The 4,689-nt window shown below is 48.8% G+C and overlaps 1 long non-coding RNA gene across 1 annotated transcript; it reads left to right on the top strand.

Moving 5' to 3' along the window:
• Window positions 1-1,735: 1,735 nt before the first annotated feature.
• On the top strand, window positions 1,736-4,262 carry LOC117803134. The gene is made up of 2 exons (XR_004626814.1): window positions 1,736-2,498; window positions 3,093-4,262. It is a non-coding gene; the product is annotated as an uncharacterized LOC117803134 (long non-coding RNA).
• The last annotated feature ends 427 nt before the right edge of the window (window positions 4,263-4,689 follow it).

Raw genomic sequence — 4,689 nt, 5'->3', positions numbered from 1 at the left:
TCTTCCACCCACTTCTTACCACTTGCCCCGAAGTGCACGCGGTGCAAGTGCACGTCGGGGCTCAAGCCTCTAGTTGATGATTCAAGAAATCCGGGCCGTGCCTGGACTACACACTCCTCTCCTCCTTCTAGTGAATGGAACTCGTCCTTCGGAATGAACTCGAATAGCACGTCCTGTCGGGAGCCTCCCCCAGGTACTCCAGCAGCCACTACTCTTCACACGCAGAGTCCTTACTACACGGTACGGCGGAGACCACGCAGAGGGTGGGCTATGTGTAACTGACTGTTTTATAGACCAAGAACTACCAAAAATCAGCAGTTTCATACCATGCAACCAAAGAGTTGTCCCTTATTGTCTCTGTGTGTGTGTGTCTTTAACAGAAATAGAATCCTTAATTATATCTGGGCCAGTGGCTGCTGATTAGTAAGATTATATTTTGCAAGTGTGGTCATATGACCGAGTTCTGGCTGATGAAATGTAAGCAAATGTATTGACCGACGGTGTCTAGGAACCTGATGTAATAGATAACCTGTGTATACCCTTCGTTATTTCCTCTCAGTCCTTCATCCACCCTGCTCACGGGCATGTACTCATGATCGCTGGAGCTCTCGCAACTCTTTTGGAACGTGAGGATAAGGGGTACACCCTAGAGGTTATGGAGTGCTGACCTAGAAGTAGGTTGAGTCCCTAAGGTCTTTGGTGGCAAAACCACAACAGCTCCGGACAGATGGGGTATTTCTACTTGAGTGAGCCAAGGTTATCTGCCGTGGAACGTACTCTGAACTGATATGTAACGAATTTAAATTATTTCCTCGTAAGTTTGCTCTCTCACCAGACTGTGAATTCCTCAAAGGTAGGGTTTGTGTTTTTAAATCTTTGATCCCTCATGCATTCAGGAGCAAGCATCGGGCCTGGCAAATGCTCGAGAATCTTTGTAAAGCATTTTGTTGTTGTTTTGAAGACAGGGATTCAAGAATAGCTTATGTGGATGAAAGACAACATTTAAATATCATCGAAGTTCCGGACAAACAGACTCAAAGAATGCTAACAAACGAACAGGAAAATAGATGAAAGGCGATCCACAGACATTTTTTTTTACAAGAAACAATGTCAATACATATCAAAGCCTGACAATATGTATTTGATTTTGCTGAGAAAAGCTCACCTCAGGCAGCTCCCTCCCTCGGAGGTGCAGAGGACCCAGGCCAATGAATGCAACGGTAAAGGGGCAAGAGATGCACTTGGAGAAAGACGGAGGGGGGGGGAATGAGAATTGGCAGTATGGGGACCTTCCTCCAATCACTGACTTGGACGGCTTTCAGCCTGAGTAAAAGCTGCAGACCTCGTTTGGGGTGGGGTGGGGGGTGGGGGGGATGCAGAGCGTGGTCTGAATTTAGAGAGCACCAGCAGCCACCCTTCCCCAAACTGAAAAGGCTAGAAACTCTAAATCTTCCCTCTGTAAATTACGGCTTTCTGTTTAACTGCCAGGAACAGTATAAACTGTGCAAACAGCAGGCTATGAAATTGTTATAAATCAGAAATCAAGGGCCCAGCGTCTCCACAGAGACACGTGACTGGATGTTGCAAGGTGCACTCAACCCGGTCTACCCGCCACCAGCTTCGTGATGAGATCATGGCAAGCCAATTTTCACTCGATGTGAAAGTTTATTAGTACAACTAAAACTATCAAAATAATCGATTTGTAAATCTAAACAAACCATTAGGGTGAAGAAGCCCTAATAGACATGAGGGTCAATGTCTGAATCAATAATATTGCACAACTCCAGTGACAAGTCAGCAGTACAAAAGAGGGTCAGTTTTGCTGCTGCAAATGAATCCCTAGCAATCAAAGATAATTCTGCATCATAATAGACATGTGGCAGGCGTAATAGATCTCATTCCCTGCCTGTGATCAAGGGACAGGCAGGAGCTCAGTGAAGGCTCCGGTCCCCAGAAAACAACGTGCTGAAGAACGGAGGCTTTCACCACATCAGAGACAGACCTCAGTGGGGATGGAGGCCGTGCAGCCTCGGGGAGGCCGGAGTGGGTGAGGGCAGCAGGGTCTGGGATTGTCGTGCGGTCCCTTGTTCTCCCAACCCAGCTGAGCCTGGGCGAAGCTTTGGCTCATTGTCGGGGTTCTGCGTCTTCCTGTGTAAACTAGAGGAAGGGTTGGAGCGGAGGGAGTGTGCAGGGAGCTGTCAAATGTTTTGGAAAGCAGTACAACCTCACCCAACCAGTCTGGAATCCTGGAGAGAGGGGAAAGGTGGAGCCGGTAGGGCCCGGAGCACAAGCGGTGGGTGGAAAGAGGCACCTGGTCATGGAGGACAGGAGGTGAACCCAACTGGCCGCCGACCGGACTGGATCCAGGCGTGGGAGCCCTGGGGCGCTGCTGCAGATTCTTGCCAGCAGGAGTCTGCTTCGAGAATCTGCGACCCCCAGCCCCCAGCCCCCATCTGCGGCCCACCATGTCAGTGAGCTTCCCAGGGCTGCTGTAACAAGTGAGTGCACGGGGTGGGGGGGGGCAGGAAGGATGCCCTGCCGTGTCGGGGGCAGCCGGAGATCTCGCCGCGGGGTCTCCCCCATCTTCATGCGGTGACCCCTCTGGGGGTCTGTGTTCTCTCCTCTTCTCATAGGGACGCTCGGGTCAAGGGCCCACTCACCCCAGTATGACCCCATCTGAATCTACCCTAATTCTATCTCCAGGATGCTATTTCCAAATAAGGTCAAAGTCTGAGGTTATGGGTGGAGGTGAATGTGGCAGAGACTCCGATCCCCCGTGACGTCACATGCTTCTCATTTTCTTCCCGGGGGCTCCTCTGACACACAGGGGGTGCCCTCGGGAACCCCGGTAGTCACGTGTGTGGGTGGCAGGTGACCTGCGAAACACTGAACGTTTGGAGTCACAGATTCCTGCCGGCTTGTTTGGCCCCAGCAGAGACCACAGGTCGCAGAGACCACCAGAGTGAAGCCCTGCGTGGAACTGAGCTCCCTCTGGAGCCCGAGATTCTCGGGGTTCTTGGCTGCCGTGGGTGCTTGTGGATGCCTTTACCTGCCTCTTTTTTTTGTTTGTTTGTTTTTGGTGCTCTGTTCAGCGTTCGTAGTTCTTCTTGGAAGGGTTGTCTTCACACATGCTCCTGGTTACAGCCGCAAGCTGGAGCCTGCTGTCGTCCGCACCGTCGCCAACGCCCCTGCCTGTCACCGGCCTCCCTCTCGGTGGGAGATAAAGCTGCTCTCCCTCAGACTTCCGCCTGCATACGGATCTCTCGACTGCGGCAATCTCAGCACTACTTCTGACCCACTGAGACTGGGCGTTTAAACAGCCTTCGCATACATGCCAGCATCGTAACCAAGTCTGGGAAGTCTTTACTGTCCTTGTGACGTCCGCATTCCAGGTACGGATCCGTTACGACACGGAGTTCAATTACCGTCCCAGGACGAAGAGCAAGTGAATGGTTGGAAGAGCAGACCCACACGTCGGGCTTCCCAACCCCGAGCACTGCCGTAGGGGGCGAGTGTGACATTCACGGGTGCCAAATGAGGACTAGACATTGCAGACAGATCCTCACGCAGACTTTCTGTGAAATAAGTTCGACACGCTGTTTTCCTGTGGCATCTATGCCTGGGCGTTTCTATTTTGTTCAGGAAGCATGTAGCTGATTAAATAATATTCAGCCTTTGGTTAACTTTTGGGAGATGGGCTTCCATTGCAAATAATGATTTATTCCTCTCAATAATTGCATAGATTTTTTTGTACTCATTTATGGTCTAGGTAACCCAGTGTCTGCTCGGCTCACGGTTCCAGCGCGAGCCTACAGTTCATGTGAGGTTGGCGGATGCCATCCCTGCAAACTGCAAGTCAGTCATTCAGCTTTTCTGCCTCAGTTACTCAATAACCAAGCCTTTATTAGAAGAGAGAAAGAGAGGAAGGAGGAAGGGAGGGAAGAAAGGAGGAAGGGAAATAGACTATTTCACATTTTGATTGTTAAGTTAGTATCGGATTACTTTCACCGAAGGCAAGCATAGATTTGCGGTGTAATTCTCTTTTAAATTTTATTTTTGCTGTTTGTCTTGCTGTCATGGAGAGCCAAAAAAATGGGCTGGGCTTTTTTTTCACATTTTTTTTCCTCAAGAGTGCTGTTTCTTCACTAATATCCAATGAGCCACGTTTACCACCTGTTCTATTGATTTTGTGTGTTGAATTATGGAATGTGCTGGTAACTGAGATATAAAATAAATGAAAAACATAAAATATGTGAAAACGATGAAAAAGTTTGTGCTTTTGATATGCATAAGCTGGTTTTGGATTGATGCGCAAATAGTCACCAGGAAAAATGACAAATTATTACTGAATTCAGTACCAAGTAGTGTGAGGGAGGGGACCTCAAGGCTATAGAGACTGCGGAAAAAATAAAGAACTCCGTATTGTATTTGATGGGAGAGCCCTACTGCAGGGAACAGGATGAGGCTAGCATTTATTTATCTATCTGTTTATTTATTTGAAAGGTTTATTTATTTAAATAATCTCTGTCCACCCGCCATGAAGCTTGAGCTCGTGACCCTGAGATCAAGACTTGCCGTTCTGACTGAGCCAGCCAGGCGCCCCCAGAGTGAAGCTAGTATTTAAATGAAAGCATTTGATTTGGTAGATGCTGTGAGCAAAGAATTTGAGCAATAAAATGGCTCAGAGAA

The sequence above is a fragment of the Ailuropoda melanoleuca genome, chromosome 7 (assembly GCF_002007445.2).
Source record: "Ailuropoda melanoleuca isolate Jingjing chromosome 7, ASM200744v2, whole genome shotgun sequence".
Lineage (NCBI taxonomy): Eukaryota > Metazoa > Chordata > Mammalia > Carnivora > Ursidae > Ailuropoda > Ailuropoda melanoleuca.
This window is presented reverse-complemented; position numbering and strand designations above follow the sequence as displayed.